The sequence below is a fragment of the Mustela putorius genome, unplaced genomic scaffold (genome assembly GCF_011764305.1).
Source record: "Mustela putorius furo isolate JIRA1106 unplaced genomic scaffold, ASM1176430v1.1 tig00000275_pilon_pilon_pilon, whole genome shotgun sequence".
Lineage (NCBI taxonomy): Eukaryota > Metazoa > Chordata > Mammalia > Carnivora > Mustelidae > Mustela > Mustela putorius.
In genome coordinates, this window is record NW_025421341.1 from 4,620,070 (window position 1) to 4,643,792 (window position 23,723).

The following is a 23,723-nucleotide window of genomic DNA, read 5'->3' on the forward strand; positions in this document are numbered from 1 at the left end:
AAGAATCTACAAAAAACTACAACTAATAAGCTGTTATAGCAACATTGCAGGATACAAGGTTAATATGTAAAAATCAGTTTCTTTCTCAAATACCAGCAAATACCAGCAAGTGGAATTTGAAATTAAAAACACAATACCATTTACATTAGCATACCCACCAAAATGAAATGTTTAAGTATAATAACATATGTACAAGATCTATATTGGGAAAACTATAAAACTCTGATGAACAGAACCAGAAAACTAAATGGAGAGACATACATGTTAATGGGTAGAAAGACTCAATCTTGTCAAGATGTCCATTCTTTCTCACTTGATCTATAAATTCAATGAAATTCCTATCAAAATCCCAGAAAGTTATTTTGTGGATAAAAATAAATTACTTCTGAATGTTATTTGGAGAGGAAAAAGACCTAGAATAGTCAACACAATATTGAAGGAGACCAGCCGTCAGAAGAACAAGTGTTGGAGGGCTGATACTACCAAGACTTACTGTAAAGCTACAGTAACCAAGACCATGTGGTATTGGCAAAAGCATAGATAGAAAAGGCAGTGGAACTGAATAGGGATACAAGAAATAGACCTGCATAAATATAGTCAACTAATATTTTACAAATGAGCATAAGCAATACAATGGAGCAAATATAGTCTTTTTTTTTAAGATTTTATTTATTTATTTGACACAGAGAAAGAGAGATCAGGAGTAGGCGGGGAGGTAGGGGGTGGGGGTGGGGAGCAGGGAGCCAGATGCAGGGCTTGATCCCAGGATCCTGAGATCATGACCTGAGCTGAACGCAGAGGCTTAACCCTCTGAGCCACCCAATTGCCCCAAAGATAGTCTTTTATAGAAGAGTATGGAATAACTGGATATCCATGCAAAAAGATAAGTTTAGAAGAATAACTAAGTCTATTCATATTTCACAAAAAAGTAAATGGCTCACAGATCTAAATGTAAAATACAAAACTGTAAAATTCTTAGAGGATAACTAGACAACCGTGGGTATGATGATGCTTTCTTAGACATGGTCCATGAAAGAAATAATTGATAATCTGGACTTCATTCAAGTTAAAAAGTTGTGCTCTGTGAAAGAAAATGTCAAGAGAATGAGAAGCCACAAAAATGGGAAAAAAATATCTACAAAGACACATCTGATAAAAAACTATTATCCAAAATTTCCAAAGAACTTTTAAAATTCAACAGTAAGAAAACAATCTAATGAAAAATGGGTCAAAAACCTTAACAGATGAGCATTCAGATAGATGAGCATGTCAGATGATATGTCAATGTAGCTTCATCAAAATAAAAATAGGATGATTTTGATGTGTGATGTTGATATGGGGAAGGCAGTACATGTGTGAGAGCAGAGGTCATATGACAAATCTCTATCTTCCTTGCAATTATATTACAAACTTAAAACTACTCTGAAAATGAAATCTTTAAAACCAATCATCTAAACAACCAAAAAACTCTAGGAGAGTATCACTCATGGACACAGATACAAAATGTTACCAAATCAAATCTAACAGTATATGAAAAGAATATAACATCCTGGCCAAGTATGGTTATCCTAGAAATACAAGACTGTACTTTTCCAAAATCAATCAATATAATTTGCTGTATTAATAGACTAAAAGAGAAAAAAAAAACATGATCATTTCAACTGAAGCAGAAAAATTGTGAAAAATTCAATATCCATTCATGATTACAAAAAAAAAAAACTGAGTAAACTATGAATAGGAGGGAATTTCCTCAATCTGATAAATGGTGTGTACAAAAAAAATCTACAGCAAACACCATACATAATCAGATTAAGTCCTTTCCCCTTACTATTTGGAATAAGGGGAGAATGTTTGCTCTTACCACTCCTCTTTAACATTTCACTGAAGGTCCTGGCTTGTGCTATAAGACACCTAAAAGTATGTAGATGTAGAATGCCAATATTCCTAAACAAATGAGCCTAGGGATAGCAAGTGTTCTTGTTTAATTAAACCCTAATTTGTTTCTACTGTAGATGAATGCAGTTTTCCTCTTTATTTTTGCATATTTAAATTTCCTCTTCCTCATTAAATAAAATACAGAGGTAAATGCACTTCATAGTGGTACTTTTCCAAAAACTTTTTTCCCCTTCTACCATTAAGTTCTTTTGAAAGACTGATGTCAAATGTCTGTGTTATAAATCTGTTTCATAATGCCTGTTAATATTGACCAAATAAGTATTCTCATCTTCTTACATGGCAGTTAGCCTACTAATTTCTTGGCTAGCTCTATAATATCCTAGTACATTCTTATAGACATAATAACTGCCAGGAAAATGTTTGGCCAGGACTCATTCAAGTAAGGGAAAGGATATTCATGATTATGTGACATGTATATTTAGAATATAATATTTCAAGTTAGATTTGGCAAGAAAACAGTCATGCACTAAAAACATGTGAGATATCTTGAATCCTTTTGGAAAAACCCTCAAAGGAAAATAATTTAGGAGTTACATTTGTCTTAGCTCTGACTTCCCAATAAACTTTTGTTACATTTGCGTTTTTCTTGACTAGTTTCTTTTCTAAATGAACTTTCATTAAACATGATTTCTTTCCAAGTATTCTTTGTTGTAAAAGACCGTATGATTTATATTTTCATATAAATTTATATACAGTGAACATTGATCATGTTTATATATTTCTTTAGGAGATTATCATGGGAACATTATTCCTCCCAGTTACATAAAAATAGTCTGAAGCACATGAGGGCTAGGAATGTGTGTGGAGGTGCACATATTTGGAACATCATAATGAACAGAAGTTCTTGTTTGGTTGACTACAGTTAGAAACCTAGGCCATGAGCTATACTGCAATTCTGCCCTCTGATCTTCTCCAGGCTGTAAACATGGAGATGACTTCTGCTTGAGATAACTTCTTTCTGTTCAAACTCAAAGTAATTTTCTGTACAATACACTGCAACTGCAAAGAAAAAAAAAATCAAGCTGGTTTGACTTGGGTTTTGTAGACTCTTAGTCTTTCCTATAGTTTCTCATGTCAAAACCAAATTCCAGTTGGATTTGGTTAGTAAAAAAGCACCAAAAACTCATAGAGACATGGACGGTAGGATGATAAAAAGGGTTGGTTACTGTTGCAGATGTTAGAGACCATAAGCTTGGTATGGAGGGCTTGAAATGGCTTTTTAGTATGAAGATTGGAAGAGAAAGAGATCAAGCCCATTTATCTCTTCTGTCTCTTCTCTGTACTGTATATTTGTGAAGACAGATCTTCAATTCCACTAACATTACTCAAGAATATGCCTGGGGAGTCTATTCTTCTATGCCTTTCTGCCAAAACAGCTTGAGAAACAGCTGGTGATAATTCTGGCTTCATTCCCCCGCTCAACAGCTGATGTTCAGAAGCAGGAAGGCAATTGAGTGGGTGTGTTCTGAGCCACAGCATCACTGCTTCCCCTTCAGCTGCTCTGCTCCCACACTAAGGAGCAGATTGGAAGGCTGACTTCCTAGAAGTGGCCTGAAAGGGAGGACAGACCTACAGCTTTAGGGACTGGGGGGATAAAGACAGAATGATGTTGCCCTGTAGTGGTTCAAGGGTAGCAGCTTCTAATACCAAGTGGACTATCTTCTGCAGAGAGACCCTTAAGATTCACTATAGGTGTTCTATTCTTTTAAAATGGAACAAAGAAATAAGTATGGAACTTGGTGATTTACCATCTAAGGATAAGAATCTTTCAATTAATACAGTTTTCATTAATGATTTTAAATAAGTTACTTTTTCTTAACTGTGGGTCCTGTTGACTAGAAAGTTCAAACATGATAGCTTGAGATACAGATACTATTGTTAACTATTTTAACAGTGGAATGTAGTAGAAACCTTCCCTCTGCAATGGAAGTTGTGAGACATGAGTTCTAGTCTCAGCTTTATCAGCACTATAATCACTAATAAGACTTTATATCTATAATTATCTAATACCACTCTGGACAAATCACCTTATTTCCTGTAGCATCATTTTCTCCTTATAAAATGAGAGAATTAGGTTAAATAAATTTAATTCCTGGAGCTGAAATCAGTATATATTGCAATCAGTATATGTTGCAATCATAATTTTGGAGCAATGTAGAATGACTTTAAGCCCTCTTTTGTTTAATAGCCTTTCCTATATTTGGAGAATGCACCTGTGTCTACCCTATATATTTTTCCTGTAAGCTCATATGGGTTCTTCTTTACTCTCTTTTTCTTGGAGTGCCTGGATGGCTCAGTTCATTGATTGTCCCACTCATTTTTGGCTCAGGTGGTGATTTCATGGTTTGTGGACTCAGCGGAGAGTCTGCTTGAAGACTGTGCTCCTGTGCTCCTCCCCCTACTCTAAAATAGGGCAAATAAATAAATAAATAAATAAATCTTTTAAAAAAAAATCTCTTTTCGGGGCACCTGGGTGGCTCAGTGGGTTAAAGCCTCTGGCTTAGGCTCAGGTCATGATTCCAGGGTTCTGGGATTGAGCCCTGCATTGGGCTCCCTGCTCAGCGGGGAGACTGCTTTCTCCTCTCTCTCCCTCTCTGCCTGCATCTCTGCCTACTTGTGATCTCTGTCAAATAAATAAATAAAATCTTTAAAAAAAATCTCTTTCCTCATGACTCAGTTTCTAGTTAAATGAATTTGAACATGTTGAAGGATTTTAAATTGGTTCTCAAACCAATTTAAAAATTATACATGATACTGAAAATGTGTTCTGGTCAATTCAGAGTAGCATTGATTTTTTGGCAGTTACATCTTCTAGATTTTTCTTGAGCTTGAAGTCAACCAAAATCATGAAATCATTTTAAAACACTGTTACCTTTCATCATTGTCTACTTCAATACCCCCTTTAACATTTACATTGTTTATCTTTTAAGATTGAAGTGGAGATACTTTATTTCATCTACATTTAAAAAGAGTACAAATTTTTGGTTAAGAGTAAATTTTTTTGTTGTCATACCTGTGTTTAAATCCTAATTCTAACATTTATGGCTTTGAGACATTATTAAATCCAGTTGGAGCTTGATTCTCTCATCTATAAAGTAGGGACAATATTGTCCACATAGGATTTCTGAGTGAGCATTTACAGTGTTGAGATAAGGGTAGTACTTGGTATAGCACCTGGAACCCAGTGGTAAGAAATAGTCATTGTTATACCCCTAATTCCATCTTCCATAGTATTTTCTCTCTCATTGTGGTTTCATAAATAATCCATCCATATATTCATTTGGGCTGTGATGAAATTCTTTAATGAAAAGGACTGGGATGTGAATCCTAAATTATGCTACTAGTGATCTCTAATAGGTGAGGTTTTTGTTTGTTTGTTTGGTATTTTTTATTCTGCACTCCTTGAGCCACATTATTCAGTCATTTAAGTGTCCATCTAAAATTATTTTCTGGCTCTCATATCTCCATCTTCTCTGTAAGAAAAAATATAAAAGAGTTAAGATTAATTCTGACCTAAGATACTTCTCCTGATGTTATTCTGTCTTCAAGTGATTAATAGTTTACATTCTAAGTTTTCACAATCTTTAAATAATTTTTTTCTAGAATTTTGTCTAAATGTATGTCAAGTTTACTGACACTGTACATTGCAACATTCTCTTTTTCCCAATTCCTAGTCATTGGCACTGCACATTATCATTCCTAAAGAACTATTGTAGTGGTCAAATGGTTTTTTGCTACAGTATTTCATTCACTTGAACCAGGTCAGGAAACCTGCTTCTGAGAACATTTAAGTGGTTCTTGCCATATGCTCTCTGATTTGGGTTTCAATTTCTCTTACCAGTGTTTTCTAATATTGTGAAGTCTGCTGATACTTAAGAGTGTCTTTCTTTCCTTTCATTTGGAATCATTTTGGTCTGAGAAGCTTGGGAGTGTCTTCAGTAAAGTATTAATTATGATTCTTCTGGATGACAGTAACAGAAAATCTAATCCAATGGGGCTTATTGGGAAGCAATGGAATAGGGGGCAATATCGCTCAGACATTTAAGACAGGAATTCAAACAGTCTTCAGGCCCTAGCTTTTTCTTCCTGCTATGGATGCTTATTTCCTTTTTAAGTTGACTCCATTTGTATATATTTTCCCTCCTGTGTATCAGTGTTTTGGAGGCTCTAGTATGTAGGTCCTCTCAACTCCACTGGGAAGGGACACTTGGCTTTTTGGCCACCTCAGCAAAAATTGCCTGATACCTCATTGGCTCTATGTGGGTTGCATGTTCATTCCTGAACTAGTCCCTGTGACCAGGGGAATTTAAGATGCTGTCTACCATGCATGAGTGTTCACTACTTTCTAAGATGGATCTAATTCCAATAGAATTGTGGGACATGAATGAAGAAGAGTACTATTGCCCTAAATTGATTTTGTAAAGCAGAGAAGACAATATATAATTATAATCAAATATAAACCTTTGTGATCAAAGAGAAATAGAATTATTGAGATTTTATTTGAGAGAGAGAGAGAGAGAGAGCTGGGGGAGGGACAGAGGGAGAGAATTCACAAGCAGACTCCCTGTTGAATGTGGAGCCAGACATAAGGCTCCATTCCAGGACCCTGAGATCATAACCTGAGCTGAAATTGAGAGTTGGACACTTAACCAACTGAGCCACCCAAGTGCCCCCAACACAAACATAATTATCTCTTTTCTCTCACCATCATATGTGCACACATGTACATGTGAGTATACCAGATATCCAGTAGTTTCTTTTATTCTTTTGAATTCTTTGTGCATCTGTTTACTCTTTTCCCTAATAATTAGGCTTTTGCAAAAAAAAAAAAAAAAAAAAAGGTCTTGTTCTTAACTTTAAAGTGATGATCAGTTAAGTGAAAGATTTTAAATATATATGTGTGTGTGTGTGTGTGTGTGTGTATTCCGGCTCTCTCCAAACTGTACTAAAATTACAGTAATAATTACACAAAGACAAAAAGAACAACTGAAGACTAGAGATGTAAACAACATTTTAGAAGATGGAAATTTTAAAGGTTAGCAGAATGGAGAAAGCCAATACATCACATTCTTAGTGAAAGAAGACAATGAAAAAGCAAGATAATTTGCACGGAAGGACTTCAGTAAGTGTCAAGAAATGGTTAATTGACAACCTGTATTATAAATATTTAGACCACTCATATTTACTGTTTTGTCCCTGCAGAAGACAGATAGCATATATTCCATGGAGAAATGAAGTCTGACCTTGAGAGTCCCAAACACAGTAGATGCTAAGGTGAACTGCTAGATTGAAATTATCAGGATTACTCCTTCCCACTGAATCTTGAGATTTAACCTCCTTTTCCATCTTAGCCCTAAAATACTGGCAGCCAAGCTGTAGCACCAGTCAAGGGATTGATATATTCTCTGGGGAAACTTACCAGTAAATGAGAAAACATTTACATATATTGGCATTTGGGAATCTCTCATTAAAGCCTGAAGATCTTACGTATGCACTTAGAGTTTTCCAACAGCATTTTAGATTCTTACCATTAAAATATGAATGGTGAGAGATATAAGATCAAGCCCCATATCAGGCTCCATGCTGAGCATGGAGTCTGCTTGAGATTTTCTCTCATCTCTGCCCCTTCCCTTTACCCCACTCTTTCTCATACTCTCTCTCTAAAAAACAAAACAAAACAAAAACAAAAAACAAAAACAAAAACAAAAAAAAACAAAAAAAATATGAATGGTAAGTTAAGATCATAGCAATATAAGGGAACCCAATAACATAAATGACAAAGATCAAAATATATAAATAAAACACAATAACACAGAGAAAGCAGACAATTCAGAGTTCAGAAGACTAAAGAAAGGATACCAAACCAAAAGACTTAATTTGTATTTAATATACCCAGAAAGATAATGAGTAGATATTGCATTACCGAATTTACCCCAAAGATACAGATGCAGTGAAAAGAAGGGCCACCTGTACCCCAGTGTTCATAGCAGCAATGGCCACAGTCGCCAAACTGTGGAAAGAACCAAGATGCCCTTCAATAGACAAATGGATAAAGAAGATATGGTTCATGTATACAATGGAGTATTATGCCTCCACTAGAAAGGATGAATACCCAACTTTTATATCAACATGGATGGGACTGGAAGAGATTATGCTGAGTGAAATAAGTCAAGCAGAGAGAGTCAATTATCATATAGTTTCACTTACTTGTGGAGCATAAGGAACAACATGGAGGACATTAGGAAAAGGAAAGGAAAAGTGAATTGGGGGAAATCAGAGGGGAGATGAACCATGAGAGACTGTGGACTCTAAGTAACAAACTGAGGGTTTTGGAGGGGAGAGCATTGAGGGGTTGGGCAAGCCTGGTGGTGGGTATTATGGAGAGCACATATTGCATGGAGCACTGGGTGTGGTGCATAAACAATGAATTTTGGAACACTGAAAAGAAATAAAATGAAGAGAAAAAGAATATGATGCTATAAAAAGAAACATTTGCAGAGTAAGAAAGATATTTTATACATACATTAGTCCAGAAAGTCCAATGTCAGACTAATTAGGGTAATAGGCACTGTTATTAGAAAACAGAGAAGAAAAATTATCAAAGAAATAAGAGTAAGACTTCCTTGAGCTGGAGGACATGAGATCCAGGTTAAAAGTTCACTGAATGTCTGGTGAATGGGTAAGAATAATAATAAAAGGACCAACAACATATTGATAATGACACAGAAGAGTGAATAGTGCCTATTACCATCAGCCAGACTGGAAAATTGTATGATTCATGGGGTATTTTATAAGGTACTGAGGATCTTGCTTCAGTAGTAGGAAATAATTAACCTTTGATCAGGAAATACTCAGATCCTACATAATAAATCTTAAAATCAAGAAAGGATCAAATCGTTTCCAAGTTACTTAGCTGGGTCTCATAACAAAGCTCAAGAACACTTATAAAAATATAAAACTATCCAGCATCTAACAAGGTAAAATTCATAGTGTCTGGCATCCAATCAGAAATTGAAATTCAAAGAACTAGGAAAATATCTATGATGAGGAGAAAATCAGTCAATTGAAACTGACCCAGAATAGATACAGATGTTAAAATTGGCAGAGAAGAACATTAAAAGTCATTATAATTATATTCCACATGTTCAAAAAGTTAAGTAGAGCCATGGAAGATTAAAAAAAAGTTGCAAAGCAAACTTTGAGAAATGAAAAGTACTATGTCTGAGATGAAAATGATATCAGATATACACAGCAGGGTAAAGTAGGCATTTTGAATAAATACTATTAGAAGCAATAAAAAATAAAATAGGAAAACAGTAAAGGTCATTTAAAGATGAACATAGCAGCAATGAGCTATGGAATGATTTCAAACATGTCAATATTGCGTTTAAGTGGAATCCCTGCAGCACTGGAGGGAATGAGACAGAAAAAAAAAATTGAAAATAATGGATGAAAGATTCCAAACTTGATGAAAACTATAGCTTTGGAGAACCAATAATTTCAATGAACCCCAGGCAACAAGAAACCTAAAACTATAGCAAGGCACATTTTAACCACATTGTCCAAAACAGTGGGAAAAAAAAAAAAAAATATATATATATATATATATATATATATATATATATATATATATATAAAGAAACCAGAGGAAAATCATGTATTACATATAGAGAAACAAAGATGAATAAAGTCCTATTTCTTGTCAAAAACAAGCAATAGGAAATGAGGCAACATGTTTAAATTACTGAAAGTAAGAAACAAACAGAAACATTTAGCTAGAATTTTGTACCCAGCAAACATATCTTTCAACAACAAAGTTTCTGCTTCAAAATATCCAGAGCAAAATTAATGGAACATCAAGTAGAAATAGTCAAATACACAAACATATTGGAAATTTAACACTTTCTTACTAATGACAAAATGAATAGGCAGTGTGACAGTAGGAGATATTTCAGTCACAATCTAACTTAAACATAATCCAGAATTTCATGTCAGCCCAGTGAACATTCTGATTTCCAGTACCTTTTCCCCGCCTCCTCTCTGGGGCCATCTGTGTTGGGGTGAGGACTGAGTTTACATACCATCAACCATCAAGGAGTGAAGGGGAGCAGGAGGGCTTTTGGTCTGAGTAGGGACCTTGGGTCCCTGCTGACCTCTTTTTCTCTCTCTGGTCCATGAGCATGTGGTGCTGTCATCTGTCTTCAGGTTCCATATTCCTTGCCAGGATGCAGACCTCGATGTAAACCACTCTCGTCCTCACCTTGTTCTCACCTCAGTGCCCTCCTGTTCTCCTCAGCCTTCTCAAAATGTTGCTGCTTAAGTGTGAGTTCATGTTGTAGAGGGGAGGCCTCAGGGCTGTTTAGGAGTTCTTTTCTGCTTTTCCAGCCCCGGTAGGGCTTCTGTAGGTTACCTTCAGATACTGTGTAGAGATGCCTCCCTCCACCATTATTTTGGGTGTTCAGCTACTCTAAGCCACTTGGACTTTCCTGCGGCATAGCGCAGGAAACTCCTAGGAGTTTCCTAAACTCTTGGTTTCTAGATCTTAAAAATCAAAAGGTTGAAAGAATCATGCTTTAGTCCTGTGTTTGCTATTGGGGTGGGGGTACTAAAATTTCTACCATCTCAACTATTTTTTTAGCAGCTCTTAACTCTTTTTACCCTAATGTAGCGTATATGGGAAGCTAATGAACTGGTAAGAGTAAGTTGAAGCTGAAGAGAGCAGAAACCATTTACAATCAGCATAATATTCTTTGATATACCTCAGTTTTTATTGTCTTCAGTGTTTTTCTTTCCCCCACTTATTTATTCTAATTTTTAGCATTTATCCAAAGAGTGTATCCTTGGCACCTCTGGCCCTACTATGGTCATTACACAGGACCATACATGGTCCTGTGTAATGTGGGCTGGATTGCAGTTGTTTGAATGAGTTGTTTGAATGAGTTTGAATGAGTTTCCTATTTCACCTTAGTGTGCTGTACCTAAATCTATGGATTCTTCTTAATGTCTTCAAGAGTAGTAAACATTGAAAAAGCATACATGTTAACCAATTCAATGGTATATTCATCATAATTCTTTAGAACAAAAAATGATAACTTGAATTGTATTAGAAGAGATTGATTTGAAGGACCCTGAAGTATTTAACGTAACTATAAGAAGAGCAAGGATCCTGTTGGCTCTGGGGACTAGTAGGGACAGAATGCCTCCAGGACTCTCTCTTGGTCTCCTCTCTACTCTAAACACAGACTTTGGTTTCCCAGTTCATTTGGCAGGAAACATGACCACTGAACTCACAAGCCTCACGTATCACAAACTGACCACCAGAGAGTAAATAATCTCCACCCTCTCGCTCATTGTTAAAGAGTTTGGGGTTAAAGCTCTAGCTGCTCTATCATGAGTCAGGTGTTTGCCTAGGGATGACTTAATATTGACAGTAGGTTGTTATTACTGGCCCCACTAAAGCCAAGTAGGTTGTCGGTTCTCTCTTAAGTGAGGTGACAAAAATGAACAAATAATAACTGCATTGTATTCCTTATATATTTAGCAGAGTTATAAACACATATAAGCATTTGTAATTATTTGCTGATCAACAATATAATGTGTTATTTGATTAAAGAAGTGAGAGACTTGTCCATGTCTATAAGGCAGTATCATATCATTTCAACTTAGCGGTTTCTTTGTTCTATTTCCTGATGTGGATCCAACCTCATTGTACCTTTTATGAAAAACCAGTCTTCTAATGTATGAAAACAAGCACTGAAGTGATTAATATCCATTAAAGTGGATTAATAAGGCATATCTAAACTAAACCATAACCATTTAATTTGAAGTGAATTGAGAGTACATTTCCCTAGTTTGAAGTTTTTGTAATTCCCTACCAAACCCTCCTTTTTAGATAAAAGTCCCAGATACTATGTTTTGTGTTTTTTTTATTAATTTATTTATTTTCAGCATAACAGTATTCATTATTTTTTCACCACACCCAGTGTTCTTTTAAATAAGTGATGGCAAGTGACTATTTCATTGAAAAATGTTGTAAAAACATCTTTCCTATTGTTCTTGGCTTAATTTTCCCTCTGTATACCTCAGCACTTTGTCTGTATAATACTTCATAGAACACAATTCAGTAGCTAGTCCTATTTAAATACTATGACACAGGGCACCTTGGTGGCTCAGTCAGTTAAGCGACTGCCTTGAGCTCAGGTCATGATTCCAGGGTTCTGGGATCGAGTCCCACATCAGGCTCCCTGCTCAGCAGAGAGCTTGTCTCTCTTTCTCTTTCTGTCTGCCACTCTCCCTGCTTGTGCTCTCTCTCTCCCTATTTCTCTCTATCAAATAAAGAAATAAAATATTTAAAAAATAATAAGTTAAAAATCAAATAAATAATAAAATAAATAAATACTGTGACACAATCTCCTTCAAACTCTTAAAGCATTATGATTTATCACTCTTCTTTTTATGAGGCTTGTACATGTAAAGTATTTAAAATAAGATTATTATTGGCTAATTTGCTAGGTTTCCATTACCCTTATTCACAGCTAAAGACAGTGGTAGAGAAGAGAGTATTAGTGTATTCAGGGAAAGGACTCCCTGGAGATCAAGGATCTTACTCCCAACTCAGCTACTGTGTATAAGCCTAAACCATCTTTATGGCTTCTTATTTAAAGTATTTCTTTAAACTTCCCATTCAGGAATAAGGTTGTTCACATTAATTCAAAAACAAGGTAGTTTTAACTTTGGATGACTGTTATGATTGTGTAGATGCTGAAGTAGAATATATGTGTGTACACACACATCTTTTGTATAAACATATATGGGTATATCTATATTCAACGTAAACTATTCTCAATGGCTTTTAGCAGTCTACCAAATGTATCAATGCATTGTCTATTTCTCCTAAATTATAGAATACTAGGAATTAGACATTAAATGTGAAAAACCAAGTGGGCATGTTGAAATGGAGATTTTATTAGTCATTTAAGAATTCCCTGAGAAGAGGGATAGTAAAGTGAGCGTATCACTACTTAACAGCTCTATTTCTTAAGATGAGGATGTTATCAAAGCTAGCATGCTATTTTATTTCACCAAATTTATAAATTTCCCTAAAAACTTTGAAAATTGTATTTTCTGTACCCCAGTGATGGCTACTAGTGTTATACTATAGCTCTATGTAATTGACATTGTCACAAAACATTGGAATGATTCATGGCACAATAGTTACTTTATTCCAAACAATTAACAGTGAAATTCTTGGTATCTAGCTAGATATTTCTGTATTTCCCAATTACTCTTGGCCTCTAGAATATGTTAGCCTAAAAATTATAGGCACTTTCTTTATACTTCCTCAGAATTAAAGAATTATGATCAATGGAGAAGAAAAACTTGTCCTTTTGTCAGAATTAGACCGTGTTTCATTTTCTGATTCAGTGTATTTTTCATCATATTCCTTTCCAAAAATTGAATGTGATTGTTTTTCTTACTTTATTTTAGTGATATGCAAATTAGAAATGTTATAGCTAATCAATGTCACCAAAATAGTTGTTTTAAATAACCAGGACATGAACTCTTTAGCAAGATTCAGTCAGTTCTATTTATAGTTCCCCTAAGCTATGAACTATTTGTACACCCATGTTTCTGCATAATGACTTTTCAATGTGGTTTCAGTAATCATTCCAGAAGGCACAATCTCAAAATATCTATATGCATAAAGAATATATTTAAAATAAAGGCTAAATTGGCTGGCCATACATTAAACCATTTGCCTGTGAAATCACTTTGTGAAATATCTCCATACAGGAGAGGTTCCAGCCGAGGGTAGGACATAGCAAACATTTTTTTGCTTACCATATTGTATCACCATAACTTCTTCTGGAAACACTTCTTCCTCTAAGTGTCCTCTTAAAACACTTCTTCCTTCTTTCTCTAAGATGACAAGCCATTTTGAGAATTTGGTCTTAATTTAGCCCACACAAGATTAGCAGAAGAGTGAGACTCTCAAACTACTTGCCCTTAAATACTTAATAGCCGAAATGAGAGGTGCTGGTGATCTTCAAAAAAAAAAAAAGTGTGTTAGCATGAGACTCACTCTCCCAGTTTCAGAGATGAGGGGTACAAAGAATGAACACAGTGGGTTTCCTTGGAAGAGCTCTTGTCTCCTATGTTTCTGAATGAGAAACTGTTCATTCCTGTCCCCGCCCCCCTCCCTTTTTTAGGCTTTGGATGGGAAGACATTTAAGAGAGCTGTATTTTGAGTTTCAAAACAAAAATAATTCATTTCCTTTGAGCTTTTCTTTAATCAATTTCATGAGTGAAATCTTTTAACACAAATGAATAATGCTTTTATCAATATACCTGGTCTTTTATAAGATTGTATCAAGGTAAGCACATTGTGTTCTTTCTTGCCAACTCTCTACCTTCGTGGGCGGGAAGAGAGACATCAGATCCAGACTTACTCATTATTTCAAACCTCTAGTAATAGAGAAGAATCCCTGCCTTTTATCCTTAATTGGAAAAATTTCTCCCTCTTCTCCACCCAAATAACAACACTTTCTCAAATTATTAGAATCAGATTGGCTAGAAAATAATTCACTGCCATTTACCATAATATATTTTTCTAAATTTCAGGCTAACATGCTCCCTTACATGAATCTTTGGCCAATGTTTACAGATAGAAATGAGCAAATTAATGGTAATTGAGCCTCAAAATAATTTTTATTTGCCAGCTTCCATTATTTGCGCGCCTTTAGAAAGTAAAAATTGTACAAACATGCTGTTTTTGGAGGTCTTGTTTCGCCTCCCATGGTCAAAGGATCCAAGTGAATTATGTACGAGGAATCTTAACCAAGATATAGAAATACCAGTGAGTAAAGACTCGTAATTTTGCACTTGGTAATTTTTCTTGCTGCCACAAAGTAATTTTTGTATGTCTATTCTTATCTCTGCTATCTATATGGACATACATATGAAGGGTCCATGATCATTAACAATTTTGAGGATGTTGAAAAATATAATTTCGATTTAGGTGTGCATATTTATAGCCTCTAAACGAAGATACCTGCACACCATCTCTTAGATAAAAAGCGAGTTATATACTCCCCCCCTCCAATGACTACACCTATTTTCCTTATATAAGCACATGACATCATCGTTTAAATCAAACCGATTTCTAAGCACCACAGCTGTTACTAGTTATTTAGAAGTCTAATTTGAGCAGAATGTGTCACGCCAACTTTGCACACACACGCTCACACAGGCAGTATTCACATTAAAACTTTCACCTCTATTAAATAGCAACAGTTCTTCAAAAATTCCAACACTCTACTCTTAACAACTAAATAAAATATGTGTCTTTGAGGAGTAATGTGCCTATTTTATTTTTATTCCTAGAGGCAAATCTTGCATAGACTGGTGCGGTTTTGTTACCCGGCTGTCACTTTAATCAGTTCTCAAAGACGCATGTGACACTGCGTGAGCGTGGTCTTCCAACCTCATTGTTTTATGCTTCCTGAATTAAGGGTAAATCTCTGTGACTTTGTTTTCAATGGAGGTCACATAGATATAGCCATCAATATTGAAATAGCATTTTCTCATGCAAGCAGAAGCTTTAATAGCCTCTACAAGGGTTTGTTCCTTGGGGAGACTAAATTCAAAATGGCACAAGCCATCTGTTGTGGTGGGAATTTTCAGTTCCCTTGTTCTGCACCCCTCCCTCCTCTCTCCCCCTCGCTCCTTCTCCCACTCCTCTTCCCCTTCTCCTTTTATTTTTCATTTGTTTAGAGTGAAGCTTTATTATCCATTCTTGAATTTCAAGTTTGCTAACTCATAGAAATATAACAGGTTCACAAACATTTTTAGAGAGGCACACTCTATGCCCAGAGCAATGGAAAATTCAAATTTGCAATATTGAGCCCAACAGTCAGTTTGTTGTCTACTGAGGAAATTTCCTACTGCTCTGGCCATGAAAGGCTTTAGGGCACAGAGAAGCTGTAGTAGGGCCTAGATGGGTGATCATTGCATACCTCCAAATCCTGATCTCAGAAGGGAGTTTGCTGAGTTGGACTTAATATGAGAAGCATTTTTTTTTTTTTTTAGAAAGAATGTTTCTTTGGGTAGAACTTTGAAATTTCTCCAAACTTGAGATGAAAGAAATTGACGAAGGAAGATTGTTTAAATACTCATATACTGAGAATACACCACTATCCTAAACAAAAATAGAAATTATTGTGGGTGTCAGCTTTCACTAATAAACTGTAAGTGTAATGTAAGCAAATATTGTCTTATTCCTACTATAACCCTAATCTAGAACAGGGTCCCCAGCACACCTAAGTGCTCAATCAATATTTGTGGAAGGAAGCTAGGAGGAAAGAAAGGAAAGGAGAGAAGGAAGACAGGAGCAAGAAAAAAAAAATCTGCAGTGGAAAACAAAAGCTCTAAGCTCTTTAAAAAGCATCATTTCCTGTGGAATACCAACTCTAATGTAACACACTAAGAGAATGGCAGAAAACATGAAATCTACAAATTATGGAAAAAGTTCTTAAAACTAAATATCGGCACTAGAACTAAAACTAAACAATTACACTAGATTCAGTATGAACTTGGCCTTCCGATTTGACATTCTTTGTGTGAGTCTAGAATTGAGATGGTTTTTTTAATAACTTGCAACTTCACCTTGTCTGAGGTCATGTCTGCAATAGGACTGGGAATGAACAAGGCTTCAGACAAAAGTATGATTCCTCCTGTTTAAAGAATTCCCATGCCATAATGTATCCACCAGTCACCAGTAGCTCCCAAACTTGACTCAAGGAAGAACTATGGATTATGTCTTATTCAACTTTCTAGACTGTGATTGTTTTATTGAAATTAATTTGTAGTGGTAAGATTTGCAGGATGTGAAATCAGACCATATGAACATTGTTATGCATTACTATCCAAGTGCAATATTTTCCCTGGGACGTGGACCTTAATTTCCATTTTGTCTCACTAGATGGGCATGAGACCTAGAAATCACAGGCTGTATAAGGAATACATAAGGAATACATGATATATGGAAGGAAATAATGGCAGCTATAGAAAGACAGCCTGAGGCCAGTATGCTGGTGTCTCATTGTGTCGCTCCTCAGTCTTTTATGTTCAATCTTGTTTTCACCTCGTGCAGAGTCAGGTTAGCATCCGTCCCCCTCCCTTCAACCGTTGGCCATACTGGTATGACTTCCTTTCATTGGACTGAAATAATACAATATCATTCTGGAGAGAATGAGAGATAGACTTTTGAGATCATGCTTGAGTGGTAGAATATTTTTTGGCAGGTAAATCATTTCTTCAAGTGAAATCTTTCTTAGAAGTTTCAAATGAAAAACATCAATTCCAAGTTGCTCTCATGGAAGCCTACCCTCCTTGACTCCCGTTGGGCCCATCCCGATTCTGAACATTGGTTCTTAGGTTGAGCCAACTGTGATGAAGTGATCCCCTGCCTATGGGATGTCCTTCTCCGCTAGCCTCATGTTTACATGACTGCTCCCTCATTTGTAGCCCAGTACATTTGTAGCCCAAAACATTGTTTCTAGGTGGGCTTCTGGGTTAGGCTTATTTGTTTTTTTCACCCCTTTTCCCTGAAAATGTATATTACTCTCAATTTGCCTTTTCCCGGTGTCATTTTGTTGATTTGCTGAGAAGTTGAGTGTTGTATGACCCAAATACATTTTCTTTATTGTTCACTAAACTGTAAGCTCTTTTATGACAATGACGGTGTTTTATGGGTTTCGTGCCTCATGCTTGCTTTTCATTTACCTTTGCCTCCCCTGTGGGCAAATAGGTGGTATGGAGGCTTCCATTTCTTGTTATAAAACAATGATAGCTATTAAAGATGAGTAGCAACTAGTTCTACAATGACCAAATTTCAATGCTTATGTGTTGGTTGGCCACCAAAGTCCACTTTTCTTTCTTTCTTTCTTTCTTTCTTTCTTTCTTTCTTTCTTTCTTTCTTTCTTTCTTTCTTTTTTTAAGATAATAAATGGCTGGGCATATTACTGCCCTATTATAGACTAAATTTCTTGGCCTCTCTTGCAGCTAGGTTGGTTAGTGGGACTAAGTTTTTATCAGTGTGGTATATATTCAAGTGATGTATTCTATTTTCAAACAATGTGCTCTAATGTGTCACTTACTTAAAAGGAAATCACGTTTATACCATTTCCCTTTTTCCCTCCATACCATGGGCTGGAATAAAGATGTGACCCCCATCCAGTTATGTTGATGACAGCAGTGCCTTAGGGAACTGGAGGTTCGTGTGTGTAACAAGATGAAGGCAAACTAGACAAACTGAGACCTGCGTGACTTTCTAGAACAGAGCTGTGCCATTAACTGGAGCTTCCCTTATAAAGAAAAAATAAAATTCTCTCTTCCTCAATTCACTGTTGGGGATCTATTTATTTCAGAGGGCTTAGCCTGAATGGTATATATCTCCCAGCAGGAGAAGTATACAATCACCATAGCTTTACACAAAACACTAACATTTGAGAGAGTCAGGGACCTAGCTGCCCTTCTCTTGCTCTTGTGCACAGAGTGATGGTCTTTCATGAATAACTCAGTTCCCAAAGGCTATGCATTGAGCAAGTGCCAAATCAAAGTATAAAATGGGCCCTGAATTAAGAAACAAACATAAGAGGGCCATCAGACTCTGCAGAATTAAAGCAATAAGTCCTTACACAAAGAGTGGCACCTGGGTGGCTCAGTTGGTAAAGCGTCTGACTCTTGGTTTCAGCTCAGGTGATGATCTTAGGGTCCTGGGCTTTAGCCCAGTACTGGGCTCCATGCATAGCGAGGAGTCTGCTGGAGATTCTCTTTCCCCTTCCATCCCTCTCTACCCCTACCTATGCTCTCTCTCTCTTTCTCAAATAAATTAATAAATATTTTTTAAAAAAGTTACACAAATATATAAATGGAGCACCAAATTTCCCTTAGTCATAGTGGTTAAGGTTATCCTTTAACTATTCCTTGGTGAGGAAGAACTGGCGAAGCCAAAACCACTGTATATCCTTCATAGTTCATTAGATAATATTAACTCTATATATTTCTATTATTGATTGAGTTTATTCATCTTAATAACTTTATTGTTATCTTCATAACTCCATAATTCTCCAGCCATGGAAAATTATAGTATATAGTTACTTGTTCAAGCAGACCCTGTCTGATTTAGGGAGTTGATATTATAGCCTCCAGAATAGATAGAACTATATAGCCAGCATCTGATTTTTTTTTCTAAGAATTCTAGGTTCACATTGGAAGTATATGGCAAATTTATCCTTATTTTGATGTCAGAATGCAATCAATATTCATCAGTTTTTCATACAAAGAACCTTTTTGTTGAATGTGCAGTATGTAGCTCCATACCATTTTATAGCTCCTGGGGATTCAGAATGAAGGCACAATCTTCACCATCTAGGGAAGGAGCTGGTAGCACCCCTTGATTTCACTCTAATTGCTGCCATATTTCTGGACTTTATTCTCCTGGTTAATTTTGTTTTCTCTACCTTCTATTCCATTCATTCCAGTGGTATACTTTCCAACTGTTTAGGTAGTAGGTTAAAGGTGATGGTAATTTTTGATTCATCATTCAGATTTTCATATTTTGTTGGATTTATATTGCTATTCACAACAATTTTAATTAGAACAAACTTGGTGTCCCCATATAAGTAGCTGATTGTAAGCAGTGGTCATTTGGGGAAGTAATTCCACTTTTTGGGAAATGTATTACAAATATTGAAGTTGCTATATATGTCTTATTGTAATGTTTAAATAATGCATTCAAAGGTAAATGCAGAAGCTCACATTGTCTTTTAGATGTCTTGAACTCATATACAACATTCCGATATTGCATCGAGAAGGTGAATTATGCATCTTAGGTATTCCTCTTATTTGACTGTGTGCTATTTTCAGTGGTTTGGAAAAAGTAGATTGTTTCTCAAGGTAGGTTTTCATTATCTGCATGCTCTGGGCATCCTAATAGTTAATACCTAGCAACTTACACTGGCTGAGTTCCTTCTTCCATTTGATGGCTCAACCGAAGCTTGATGTTTATGGTGGAAATTGTCTTGATTTCTTTAGATGAGATGAGCATCCAAGGAGTTTGAAAATGTGTTTTAATTAAGATTCTGCTAAATTTTACCAGACACCTACTTGGAAAACAAAGCAACTGAATAATTAACTCTGATGAGAGCAGATGCTGGTCTAATGACAACCTGTTACCGCTCAAGTGCATCATTAGTTGTTTTACTGGCTCCTTTAATATGTCCAAAGCTCTCCTCTCTTAATGAATACATTGGTTACAGTGTATTTAAAATAATTCCTTGTTTTGGACTGTTGTAAAAGATATTTGTAGTATCTGCAAAATTCTTCATGTAAATAATTTGGTCCCCACCCACCAACCCCCTCCCTACATCTATTTGGCATGTGCTTGGAACCAAATTCTTCTTTAGTTTTCCTTGAGGGATTATTTTAGCCATACATCAAGCGAAGCTTACAAATTGATGAGAATCTAATGATGCATTTATTTACAGATGTGCATTTCAGTTCCCTGTTATGTTGTTGAGGGGTAGGAAGAGTTTAAAGGCTCTCCCTCCCCACCCTACCCCCACCAGTGTTATGGGAATAGCCATGCATTTGACAAAATAAGAAATAGAAATAGCCTCATGTTTGATTTCATGGGTAGTTGTCAGATATGAATTAGTATCGAATTCTCTCTCTTTTTTTAGAATTCTCTTTAAAGTGTCTGGCTCATCTTTCAAAATAGTAAACTATTATTCCTTTCTTTTCTTTTTAATGCTACAATAACACTACACCGTGGTTTTCTATTATAGCATGCATTAGTTTCATATTAAAAATCACAGGCTTACAGTTTAAACCGTAGGCACAACACAAAACAACCTGACCAGCAACATCAATAGTCAAACTGAGGCAAAACAATACATGTTTATTTTCCATATTCAGAACTGTAATATACATTCCCCAGAATATACATATCCTCACCATGAGAAGTTGAAATGGGTTTTGGGAAATTCAGGAATGAAAAGTGGGTATGATCTTTAGGGTAAATACCCAATAGTGCAATTGCTGGGTCATAGGGCAGTTCTATTTTCAACATTTTGAGGAACCTCCATGCTGTTTTCCAGAGTGGCTGCACCCCTGGGGATAAAAATATATGTTTATAAAAAATAAAAAAAAAAAAAAAAAAAAAAAAAAAAAAAAAAAAAAAGTGGGTATGAAAAGAATATCTTTTAGATTAGCTTAAATAACGTTCTAGTAAAAGCAAAGGCAAGGGGTACAGAAGTACGTGTGAAAGGCAAAGACAATGATTTATATCTTCTGTGCTTGACACCATTCTGTTCTACGCTTCCTCGAAAGCTGTCAGGCAGTTCCTTGGGAGCTGGTCAGGTACTGCTCAGGGCCTGGAAGTGCAGAGAGTTACTTTCAAAACCCAGCTGCTTTCTCCCGCTAGAAGTTCATTTCAGTATTCTTTAAAGATCTAATGAGGGAAAGAAGCTGTACGTAAAATTGGCTGAAGCATTGTACTTTATCAAGTCATATTTAAAAGAGGTTGTCTTACTGTGGTAAGCAAGGTTTCGAAGCATTTCCAACTCTTTCTTTTGTGGAGAGCACAAGGAAACGAAGCATGTCAGTAATTCATTTTATGAAAAGTGCTTCAGAGTGGTTTTATGCATTCACAGTGATAGACAATTCCCTTTCACTCATTAAAAATTCTGGTTGATAGCCAAAAATGTTTTGATATAGATGGTGTGGAGAAAGCTGCATTTCTGTTTTTGCCTTCAATCCATCTATGCCAAAGCTGTGCCTAGAATCTGATTTTAATGTGGCCTCATGGAAGCCAGGCTCCCTTCCTGTTGGACGGTAGTCATTTCACTGCTAGACCTGGGCACAATGAGGGCAGAGCCTGCTCTTGTCCCAGGAGAGAGGAAGCACGTGTCATTGCCCACCTCAACTCCAAACCTGTGGTTTCACACAAGAGCAGTTGGGGGTTGTTTTTATTCTCTGACCTTTCACGAAATGGGTGGTGTGCTCACTGTCACAGATACACAACCTGCATTCTAATTTATCGGGCTTAGTTTGTGTTCCCTCCTGTTTTAGACAGGCTTCATTTCTCCCCCTTGGGAACATAGGGAGACGATATAAAAAGTGGAAGCTAAAACCTCCAAGGTTGTGGAGGTTGTGAGGAGTCAGTGTGATCGTGTGAAAAGCACCAGACCTATAGCAGGTACCCATGGATGGGCTTCACCCCCACTCCAAACCCCAACTCCTGGGGCAGGCAGATGGTGGAGGGGGGCAGCAGCCTGACCCTCACAGGCCAGGGTCTACATTGAGCTCAGTCATTCACTCTGTCCAACTTTGAACAAATTCTTTGACTTCTAGAAACTTTTATCCTCATGTAGAAGACAGAGACAGTAACATTTATACCAGCCCACTCACAGAATGTTTTATTTACTGTAACACACTTTATGCACAAGAGTATCATCATCATGAATCACCGGAGCAGAAAGAAACATTAGGCAGGTTTTCCTATACCACACAGAAGAAATAGTAAGAGACGGAACAAAACACTTAAATTCTGAGAAAGGAAATTGAAATACGGTTATCCGATTTATTGTGATTTATCATAGTGAACATGGTTTTAAAGCTCTACGATTATAATGTGCTTTATATAAGATAGAAGTTCTAATATTTGAATGCTCTTTTCTAAATTATTAGAAAACATCACTTAACACTTGATGACTACAGGTACTCTTTGTAACAATCATAGAAACTTTCAGATTTGCTGCATCTGGCATTTCAATATTAAATATGAATATCATAGGGAAGAGGTCCCCTGGGGAAAAATTTTACTAAATAAACACCCCAGGTGGCTTTTCTGGGGTTTAACCTGTCTCCTCTGTGACCTTCTCTCAGGAGGGAAACTGCAAGGAATATTTAAGATTATTTATTTATTTATTTATTTATTTATTTATTTATTTATTTGACAGAGATCACAAGTAGACAGAGCAGCAGGCAGAGAAAGAGAAGGAAGCAGGCGCCCTGCTGAGCAGAAAGCCCGATGTGGGTCTCGATCCTAGGACCCTGGGATCATGACCTGAGCCGCAGGCAGAGGCCCAACCCACTGAGCCACCCAGGCGCCCCATGCAAGGAAGATTTATAAGAGGGCTGAAGAGAGAAAGGAACAATGATAGATGGGGAAGCATAATTCAGAGTCGTGTTGCCTCATAGAAGTCATGAAATAGTATGCTGCACGCATATAAAGTCAATTTCCTTTTCCAGTGACCAACTTCACTCATTCACATGCAGCTTCATGGAAAGTTTGGAGGATTATTAGGCAGGCCGGGCCATGGGCCTGTGACCGATGCACAGGGCTCATGCTCAGAAGGGTCCAGCCCTTGGAGTTTAATGCTCTGTGGCTTCCTTATTGAAATTCTGAATTTTATGTTGATATTTGTGTTTCAAAGATGTTAACAAGGCATTGGAACATATTCTGGGGCTCAGGTGAGGTCTGTTCCATACCCTCCGTGAACGATCTCTCTCCTATCCCCAGCTGATTCTTAGCTGTCTGCTCCAGTGCTGGAGGCCTGGCCAGATCTTTCTTCCCATCATCTTCCATAACCTCCAACACCCTCCCTAGGTATCGCTTTGGGTTTCCTGGGTGTGTGAGTGGGATGGAGGAACCCACATTCCGTTTCTACCCTCAGGGGTCCTGAGTCCAAAGGAGGGTAGGG